The 11,296-nt window shown below is 43.0% G+C and overlaps 1 pseudogene; it reads right to left on the reverse strand.

Moving 5' to 3' along the window:
• Positions 1-7,310: 7,310 nt before the first annotated feature.
• Positions 7,311-8,010, reverse strand: LOC101837636 (annotated as a pseudogene).
• Between the last annotated feature and the right edge of the window lie 3,286 nt (positions 8,011-11,296).

The following is an 11,296-nucleotide window of genomic DNA, read 5'->3' on the forward strand; positions in this document are numbered from 1 at the left end:
TTTGTAGTTGAATATAAGCCACATGTCCTCTTACATATTTTAAATAATTTCTAAGTTTCATACGAAGCTTTATATTACATCAATGCTATGTAAAGGGTGTTTGTCTATAATGAGAAAAAGGACGTGGCTCACCTAAATCTAGACTCTGAGCTCCCTCATGTACAGCAAGCTGTCCTCACTCTCATTCCCCTGTTGGTGGGAGCAGGCCTGGCAGGCTCCACTGTAGTAGGGACTTTAGCCCTAGTTATGGGGATAAAACTTTTAGGAACTCAGTGCTCAAGTAGACATAGACCTGGGCCATTTAGAAAACACCGCTTTCCGTCTAGAAGCCCAGTGAGATTCCTTAGCCAAGGTTGCTCTTTAGGATCAAAGAGGGCTGGACCTCCTCTTCAGGAGATAAGGAGGTCTCTAGCGAAAACTTGTTATCTCTATGCCAGCAAGTCAGGGTAATTAGAGAAAGTTTAGCCATGATCAAAAACAACCTTCAAGAAAAAGTAGACATTGCAGAAACAGTTGACCTGACCTAATGAGAGCACAAGGTTCTAGTTGTAATGTTGGGGTACCCCGAATTGAGGAGGGGTCCCCAAGCTGGATTCGTTGCCCCAAGAATCAAGAGTCCACGCGCCAACTGATGCAACACGCAAGAGGCTTTAATTAGGCATCTGCAGATGGGCCTCTCGGTTAGCTTTTAGACCAATTGGCCCCGAGGTTCAGTTACAATCAGCTTTTAAAGACAAAAACCACAAGCCTTTGGGAGGGGATCCTATCTTGTGATGGGGGGGGGTACGTGACTACTGACCAGGGGAAGTAGATGTCTTCCTGACCTACACGTTGTAAATTCCTCAAACCTTGGTATGAGTTAATCATCTCTCCCTAAGTAAATGGTGGTTATCATCTCCTTGTTTCCCATGAATCTTGTTTACCCATCTCTGACGGCCTGATCAGTTCATCACAGGTGGTCAGCAGCCCAGAATTTGGCCTTTTGTGGGTTTACAGCCCTTCTGCAATTAAGGTTGCTAAACCATACATCCCATTCTGTGGTTTGGCCAGTTCCTGGGATGTGACCCTTTGTTTACTTTCTGAGTTCTCTAGTGGGGTGCCCTCCCTGTCTAAGCTTATATTTTATTTCTACAAATTCGGGGTCTTTCAGTAAAGCTGAGGAACCAGCATTGGATGGAACCAAGTCCTCTGAATGGGACCTCTAACAGTAGAGCCAGTGTTTATCCCTAGATCACAAATGGACTTTGGGAGCCCATCCCCTATGGAGGGATACTGTTGCAGCCCAGATACGGGAAGGAGGGCCTGGGCCCTCCCCCAAATGATGTGATGGACTTTGATGATCCCCCATGGAGGGCCTCACTATTCCTGGGGAGCGGGTGGAGGGTGGGATAGGGGGGTTGGTGAGGAGCATGAGAGGATGGGAGGGAGAGGGTGGATGGATATGTAAATAAGAGTGCCTCTAAAATAAATTTTAAAAAGTAAAGCAAAATGGAATTTAAAAAGAAAGAAAGAAAAAGTAGACATTAAACATCTAACAACTGGCACTAATTTTTGTACTCCTGGTCCGCATGGTTAACTACTATACTTACAGCCATGGCTGGGTCATTCATTAATCCTTTTGCTCCTACCTCTCACTATAGGAACTGGCTTGCTCAACTGCCTACTTATTCAGCAAACACTCTAATAAGCTACAAATACTAAAGAGATGATCTACCCCTGCTCCCATGAGTCCACAGACCCCCAGACCCTAGCACAACAAACACCATGATGGAAATGCCATTCAGGCCCCGAAACAGCACACAGGCAGCAGCTGACAAAATGAGAACAAAGACCTAATCCGTCAAAGTCCACAGTTCTGAGGAAGCCTCTAAAAGGACTAGCCTTGCTTTCTGGTTCTGTAGTTCTGCCTCTGGCTAACTGTTCTTTCTAACTGAGGTGTGTCAAACTAGAACATGTTTTTGGGCTTAAAAGCTTACCCTGAGAAAGGCTCAGGACTGCACTGAGCTCCTCGACACCCAGTGTACTCACTGGCTGGATAATAAAGACTTTCTGTTGGCTTGAACTCCTGCCCAAGGGGTTTTCTTTAGTGGGTACCACACAGCAATGCCGCCATGTCAAGCTTATGGCAAAAAAGAAATGGTAATGTTTAAAATCATGACTTAAAAAGAAACTGAGATAGAAATCTAGAACACATAAGAGCATATCTGTCGTGGCTTGAGTAAAATTGAGCCCCCATAGGCCCAAAGGGAGTGACACTATTAGGGTGGTGTGGCCTTGTTGGATTAGGTGTGACTTTGTTGGAGAAAGTGTGTCAATGGGGGTGGGCTTTGAGGTCTTAGATGCTCAAGCCAGACCCAGTATCTCACTCTCTTCCTGCTGCCTGCCGATCTGGATGTAGAACTCCCAACCACCTCTCAAGCACCATGTGTGCCTGCATGCAGCCATGCTTCCTGCCATGATGACAATGGACTAAACCTCTGAACTGTAAGCGAGCCCCCAGTTAAATGTTTTCCTTTATAAGAGTTGCTGTGGCCATGGTGTCTCCTCACAGCAATAGAAACCCGAACTAAGACAATATCCCAAGGGAAAAAAGTCAGCCTAAAGTTCCAGTGAACAGAGGCAAGGCTCTGCTCTACTAGTCGTCAAAGAAACAAATTAAAGTGACAATATGTAATTCTCACTTGTGCTAAAACTCAGGAGTGCCAATGTCTGCTGTAGACAAGAGGACAGCTGCTTTCTTACATTTCTGATGGAAATGTGATTCATTGTAAACTCTTTGAAAAGCGTTTGACAACAGTAGTGAAAGCATAATGTGCAAGGGCTGGAGGGGTGGCTCAGTAGCTGAGAGAGCCTGTCACTCCTCCACAGTACCCTTAGTTCCCAGTACCTGCGTGGGGTCTGCAGCTCCAGTTCTAGGGGATCTCTTACTGGCCCCTTTGGGACACTGCACGCACACAGTGCATATGCATCCATTCAGGCATACACACCCAGGAGTAAAGGAATCTTTTTTTTAAAAGTATAATGTACAAATGCCCTCCTATCACATGATCTCAATTTAAGAATGTATCATATAAATAAATGTAAAATACAGATTTGCACACATAAACACATAACTGATTTCTTCACTAAACACCAGACAAAACACACCACTTGCCTACAGCTGCATCTGTACTGTGTGAACTAGAGATCACTATCTCTTCAATAATTGAGGGTGGAAAGATGGGTCAGTCACTTTGGGAACCCCAGAGAATCCAGTATGAAAGCCTAAGCCTTGGAAGTGGGATCAGTACAGTCTTAGTAAAGACTGAAAGAGTTACCCTGGAGGAACTTAAAAACAAGTCCCCAAAGAATCAAACTGGGCCAGATGTGCTGGCACACACTTTATTCTCAGTATCTGGGACGCGGAGAAAGGGTATCTCTGTTAGTTCAAGGGCAACACAGCAAGTTCTAGGACAGCCAAAGTTACACAGTGAGAAACTGTCTAAAAACAAACAAAACAGACAAAAACCTGAGCGAATAGCTGCAGCTATGAATAGGGTTCAAGAATCTTACTTTTTATGGGAAAACTGAAGCCAAGCAACCAACAACCAGTAAGTCACAACATACAATTTCAGTTGAGAGGCATCTAGATTGCTTCCAGGTTCTGGCTATTGCAAATAATGCTGCTATGAACATAGTGGAACAGACATCCTTGTTGTATGAATGGACATCTTTTGGATATATGCCTAAGAGTGGAATTGCTGGATCTTGTGGTAGACTGATTCCCATTTTCCTGAGGAATCTCCATACTGATTTCCAAAGTGGCTGTACGAGTTGGCACTCCCACCAGCAGTGAAGGAGTGTTCCTCTTTCTCCACATCCTCTCCAGCATAAACTGTCATTGGTGTTTTTTATTTTAGCCATTCTGGCAGCAGTAAGATGGTATCTCAGAGTTGTTTTGATTTGCATTTCTCTGATGGCTAAGGATGTCTTAAGTGTCTCTCAGCCATTTTAGACTCCTCTATTGAGAATTCTCTATTTAGTTTTCAATCGGATCCTTTGGTGTTTTGGAGGCTTGCTCCTTGAGTTCTTTGTAAATATTGAAGATCAGCCAATTTGGAGATCGGATGTGGGGTTAGTGAATATCTTTTCCCATTCGGTGGGCTTCCGTTTGTCTTGTTGACTGTGTCCTTTGCCTTACAGCAGCTTCTCAGTTTCAGGAGGTCCCATTTATTAATTGTCTATCTCAGTGTCTGTGCTACTAGTGTTTTGTTCAGGAAGCGGTCTCCTGTACCAATTCATTCAAGGGTACCTCCCACTTTCTCTTCTAACATGATCAGTGTGGTTGGATTTATGTTGAGGCTTTTGATCCATTTGGATTTAAGTTTTGTGCATGGCGATAGACATGGATCTATCTGTAGTCTTCTGCACGCCAATACCCAGTTATGCCAGCACCATTTGTGGAAGATGCTTTCTTTTTTCCATTGTATAGTTTTAGCTTCTTTGTCAAAAATCAGGTGTTCATAGGTGTGTGGGTTAATATCAAGGTTTTCAATTCAATTCCATTGGTCTGCCTGTCTGTTTTTGTGCCAATACCAAGCTGTTTTCAGGACTATAGCTCTATAATAGAGCTTGAAGTCAGGAATGGTGATGCCGCAGACGTTCCTTTATTTTACCGGGTTGTTTTGGCTATCCTGAGTCTTTGGTTTTTCCATAAAGTTGGTTGTTCTTTCAACGTCTGTGAAGAATTGTGCTGATATTTTGATGGGGATTGCATTGAATCTGTAGATTGCTTTTGGCAAAATTGCCATTTTTACTATGTTGATCCTACCTATCCAAGAGCACAACATACAATTTCTAATAGGACACATTCCACACAGGGCAGCAGAAAACCAAGGCTACCAGGAGAGAATCCAACATGAGGAGTAGATTTCAAAGAACTAGGGAGGTTGAACAAAAAGGAAAAGATGTTACAACAGATGCTATACATATACCCATATGTACAGGAATATAAAGAAAAAAGAATACAACAGAAAAATGGAACATATAAACACAGAAAACCCTTAGAAATGCTAAGCAATATGTCAGAAATGAACATTTTCCCATCATTTGATTAAGAGAGGGTCAGAGACTATAAGAGGAAATGTTATATATAAAGGTATTACAGCAGAATTTATTGAAAGTGCATTGGGAGAGCAAGAGTACAGTGAAAATCTCAATGGCTCTGGGAATATTGATGCAGTGTAGCATATTGTCATAAGAAAGAGATGTGAGCAGTCAGGGCAGGAAAATGTTTGAGGAAAGAATGGCTCAACATTGTCTCATGTTTGTGAAAGCTGTTAACACAGATTGAAAATTCTCAGGGGCTAGAGATGGGGTTCAGTGGGAGAGAACTTGCCCAGAGTGTATATGGCCCTGGGTTAGATCCCAGCTCCACAAAACAGACAAACAGGAAAAAAACAGAAAGGCCATACATGGTGCCTCAGCTATGAAGTCCTAGAATTTAAGAGGCTGAGACAAGAGGGTTGAAAGTTACAAGCAAGCCTGGGTTGCATAGTGAGACATTGTCTCAAAAACTAAAAACAAAAGGAATCTCAGTGAGCCTCAAACAACACACACACACACACACACACACACACACACACACACACACACAGAGACACACACCCCAAACCACTTCAGTGTGTTGGGATAATCTTTTGTACATTGTATGAAGATGTATCTCTGTTTTACCTCACCTGCCTAAGGCACCTTCTGATTAGTTTAATAAAGAACTGAACGGCCAATAGCTAGGCAAGAGAGGATAGGCGGGACTTGTGGGCAGAGATCGGAACTTTGGGAGTCTGAGGTACGGGAGATTTGCCAGCATCTGGAGGGAGCTGGATGTACAGTATTGGGAAGATGTCATGAGCTGTGTGGCTGAACGTAGATCAATATAAACGGGTTAATTTAAGTTTTAGGAGCTGGTTGGGAACAAGCCTAAACTAAGGCCAGACTTTCATAATAAAAAGTGTCCATGTCATTATTCAGGACACAGATGCCCAAAGAAAGACCCATTATATCAACACATATCACAATTAAGCTATTGAAAAACTAGAGACATCAACAACCTGAAAAGGAAAATCAGAAAAAATATGTTATATACATTCAGGCAAAAATGGTAAAAGGAAAGATTAGAATTTCTAAAGACTGCCAGCAGGTATGTCAGTTCAAAGCCAACACAGCAACTTTCAAGTAGAGAACGGGTAGGGGAAAACACCCCATCTACCTAGAATTTTCAATCTTGTGAAATTATCCTTTAAAAATGAAAGCTAAATTAGAACATATTTTCAGATAAACAAAAGCTGAGATAATTAAACAGATGCAAACTGCACGGTGAAAAGTGTCACGTGATAGTTTCAGGAAAAACCAGAATGATGTCACTATATTTACACAAAGAAATAAAATGTTGGAAATGGAATACACACGGGTTAATTAAAAATTGCCTCCTAGTTGTGAGATATTTAGTGGACAATTGCTTATTAGTATCAAAATAATAATTTAGCATGTTGTTTAGAACATAGAAATAAAACGACAAGGGAAGGATTTGGAACAAATATTGTAAGGTTTCAAATCATATATGAAAACCAGGAATAATAGTGTACACCTTTAATCCCAGCACTTGGGAAGCAAAGGCAGATAGATCTTCAGTTCAAGGCCAGCCTGGTCTATACCCAGAGTTCCAAGTCAGCCTGGGCTACACGGTAAGACCATGTCTAAACAAAGGTGCGACCATGCCTAAACATAACAAAAACATAAACCAAACCAACTAAGCAAAACAATCAAACACACAAAACAGACGCCCAAATCATATGTAAAATGTTATAACATATCATAAAGTGTACCATAATAAGCCAAACGTTTATTTTAAACTATAGAGTAATATTGGCAAATGACATATGTGAACAACATATGCAATTTGAAATTTGCTAATAGTTATATTTTTAAAATCTAACAAAAATACATGAGACCTAATTTAATTCTTTTTTTTTTGTATCGATTCTTTGGGAATTTCATGCCACACACCCCAGTCCCACTCGTCTCCCAGTCCCTCTGATTCTGTCCTTTACTCTTGTACCCCTCTCCCAGGAAAAAGTAAAAAGACTAATAAAAACCCATACACATTTAAAAACGCAAATAAGAATATTATTTTAACAACAAAAAACAAAGAATGCAAAAGCAAATAGACAAACAAAAAAGTAAACAATCACTTCACTCCACCTTTCTGGCTCTTCATCACCTCTTCATTCATCCTTTTTTTTTTAAACAGACTTAACTTGCTTTGTTTTTCTTGTATAAAAACCCTTATGTGGTGGCCACAGCTGGACTCTGGGTCCTCTGAACAGAGACTCTGGTGTGGACTTTCACAAGATGGTCAGTGAGTTCCTGAAAAGGAGACTTGGTCTCTTTTCAGAGGTTGGGGGTCAGGTAGCTAGCTGTAGGTCTTGGAGATGGCATCAAACGTGGCCTTGGCAAAGCTGCCCAGGGTGGCAGTGCAGCCCCTGGCTGATGTGTAGCAGTCACCAATACTGGCCATCATCAGTAGCAGAGACAATGCCAGTGCCTCTGGACAGGTATGAGACGCACCAACACAGAGCCACAGCGGCCTGTCACTTTGCATGGCACAGTGTGGGGCTTGCCAATCCTGTTCCCCTGCTTGGCCAAGATGACGACCCCTCGGATGGCAATGGCTACCTCCTTGGAGCACTTAACACCAAGACCAACCTGACTGTGGTAGTCCCCAATAGCAACAAAAGCCTTGAAAATGGTCTGCTGGCCAGCCTGAGTGTACTTCTGTACTGGCATGATCTTTAGAACCTCATCCTTTAGGGATGTGTCCAGAAAAAAGTCAGTAGTCTCGGATTCTTGAATGGGCAGGGAGAACAGGTAGATCTCCAGGGACTTGATCTTCATGTCCTCATCCAGAAGGCCCAGCTTGGTGATGGGGATCCACTTCTTGTCTTCAGCTTCACCTCTACGAGCCTGGACCATGACCGCGGTGTCCCTGGCCTCCTCTAATCCTGGGTCCCTGATCCAGGCCCTCCTGCTGCACCGACATCATCTGCCATCTGGTGTTTTCCCAGAGCAGAAGAAGAGCGTGGCTGTGCGGAACAGAGATTTTATAGTGCACCCCGCTTCATTCATCTCAGTGGCATTGGAGGCTGCTGTGTGTCATTCAGCACACCCTTTTGTCCAAACAGCTTTACCTTCAAATGCTCATTGTGTAATGTGTTGTTGGTCAGGTTCAAGGCCTCTGGCTTCTAGTACAGTCAATGCTGGACCGCCACTGACATTCCTCTCCAAAATCCTGCTGTTGTCCATGGAGATCCTGCAGCTATGGTTCCGCAGGATTAATCCCTTCACACACACCAGCAGGTCATAGAGGAAGTAGGTTTGCTAACTCCTAGTCCTGTATATAATGACTGGGTAGCAGCTGAGTTGATCATTCTGGGCTGCTGGGAAGAGCCCCTTCAGGTGAGAGGTTGTCCTTGGTGAGGGGTGAGGCCAGCTCTCCCATGGTGGGGTCATGGGATCTGCTATCCCAGGGCCATTGAGGGGCAGGGTCAGCTCTCCAGTGAGGGATGAATGCCTTTTCCTGGGCTAGTGAGAGCATGATCTCTGTACTTCAAAACATGATTCAACATGTGGTTCAATGCATGGTTCACATGGGCCTCCGTGGAAACATGGGCAATGGATCTCAGCACAGACCCCCACTGCAGCAGGATCACACACCCCAACAGGGCCATCAGCAGCAGTTTGAACTTGGTCCTGCTTGGTGTGTGTGTGTGTGTGTGTGTTTGTGTGTGTGTGTGTGTGTGTGTGTGTGTGTGTGTGTGTGTGTGTGTGTGTGTGTGTAGGCCTCTTAGATTCAGATGGGCCCAGCAGCAGCATGGTCTACAGACTACAACATAGCCCCAGGTGGTGGCCCAAACCCATGACATTTACACAGCCTTTGATGGCAACGAGAACCATGAGACATCCACACAGACCCTGGCTGTGGAAGGGCCATGATACTTTTTAGATTTTATGTGTCTGTGTGTGGGTATATGTACCACACATTTGGTACCCCACAAAGGCCATAAGAAGGCATCAGAATACCTAGAGCTGGAGTATCAGGCAGTTGTGAGCTGCCATGTGGGTTCTAGGAACTGAACTCTGACCCTCTGCAAGACTAGCAGATGATCTTAACTACTGATCCATCTTTCCAGCTATTGAAAACATAATTTTAATGTTTTATTTTAGTCAATATATTTTCTAAATTATTGCAATATAAAATCACAAAAATATTAATGAGACATCTTTACCTTCTTTTTATATTCTGACACTTAGAATATGTATTTTATATTTTACTTATCTCAATTTGAATGGCACATTTTCATTGGAAACAATATATGGATTGAATAAAATTTGTAATTGAAAAAAATAGGTCCCTATATTCAGATTGTTCTAAACACATGTAAGACTTTCCAGTAGCTCATTCAAATATCAGTTTTTATATTTAAATTTAAATCAACTGAAATGAACTACTAACTTGCTGATTCAGCTCTGATAGTTATAGAGCTCAGAAATCATTGCACTGTCCTTTTAAGAACATTAAAAATATTGAAAATATACTGTGTGGTTTTCTTTTCAACCACAGAGAAATATGTAGAAAAAGCAGAAACAGAAAACAGCAGGCAAGATCTACCCACTGCGGCAGAAGCTTCCTGCTATAAACTAGTAGACACCTTAAACTACAAATTCTGGGGGCTAGAGAAATGTCTCAGTGGTTAAGAGCACCAACTGCTTTTCCAAAGGACCCAGGTTCAATTCCAGCACCCACATGACCTCTTACAACTGTCTGTAACTCCAGTTCCAGGGGATACAAACCCCTCTTCTGGCCTCCATAGCCACTGCACACATGTGATACATGTACAAATGCAGGCAAAACATCCACACACATAAATATATTAGTTTTTTTTTTAAAAAATACTAATTCTGATGAACTGCTGGAGTGTGTTTTAAGGTAAGCAAGAAACTACCGGAGCCACAGTCGTAGGGCCCACATTTGCATGAGTTTTCCCTCCAGAAACTGTACTGTCTTTATTATGAAAAGCCAAGAAAATATTTCCTCCTGGTGGCTCTGACAAGTGAGGGAAAACCATTTTGGAATAAGCCCTAGACACTTTCCATTATAAAGATCTGTTCTCCATGGGAAGACTTAAACACAGCATCACCCCTCCCAGACATCAGGGCTCTTACTTCTGACTTCTCTTGCTTTCCTGTCCTACCTCAGAGAAAGCTAAAAGTAGATGCAGAGGTCACATCTAGAGATGTAAGCCCTATGAAAGAGTGAGGTTTGATCACAGGATTTTAAATGTTTCTTCCTTAGGCTTTATCAACATATCAACAGGGCCACAGTGTAACAACATCAGATTATAGCTACACGAGCCACAAAGCACCCCAAACAATAATGTAAAATGTATCTTAAACAGCCAGAAGGGACTATGCATTAGACTCTAGTATGATACAGGTTTTGGAATAACTATGATTATTAAGGTGAGGAACTCTGACAGAAAGATCAGAAAATATGCAAAAACAGATGGACAGTGTAATCAGAAGGAGAAGGTACAAGGGGCTCAGTTATGAGATCACAGAGACTTCCACTCAGATTTCAGGGAGAGTCCTAGGAGCCCAGGCAGTGAACAGTAAGAACAAGATCCCTGCAGGCAGGTCCGGAGAGGTCAACACAGCAAGTGCTGTGAGTATGAAGTGGAGGAGATGACAGAAACACCGAGACGCTGGAGATGCCAGACTGATGGGAGACGTCATTCTGGAAATCTGTCTCTCTTATTGGTTGTTGAATAAAGCACTGTTGGCTAGTAGGGAAGCAAGATAGGTGGGACTAGGAGTCAAGGAGGACTCTGGGAAAGAGAGGCAGAGTCAGACACAACGTAGGCCGCCAGAGAAGTAAGAGGTCCAGACCCTTTTCTCCGGTAAGAGAAATACTTAGATTAACAATTAGGGCTTAAATACTTAAGTCAGAGCGAGCAGTAAGAAACCAAGCAAACGGCCAACAGCTTCATAATTAGTATAGTGTCTTGTGTGTTATTTGGGCCCAGGCAGCTGGCGGGGAAAACTCCAGTCTACACCAGACACATGACATTCTGCAAGCCAAGGTGCAGTGGCAACTAGAGAAGCTATGGGGGCTACACTGGGCACTGTCCAGGGATGGGGCTGCTCAAGCCCTGGGAAACGCACGTCATGCCGTCTGTGATGCCGGACGTGGAACTTCAGG

This window comes from Mesocricetus auratus, unplaced genomic scaffold (assembly GCF_017639785.1).
Source record: "Mesocricetus auratus isolate SY011 unplaced genomic scaffold, BCM_Maur_2.0 Super-Scaffold_100009, whole genome shotgun sequence".
Lineage (NCBI taxonomy): Eukaryota > Metazoa > Chordata > Mammalia > Rodentia > Cricetidae > Mesocricetus > Mesocricetus auratus.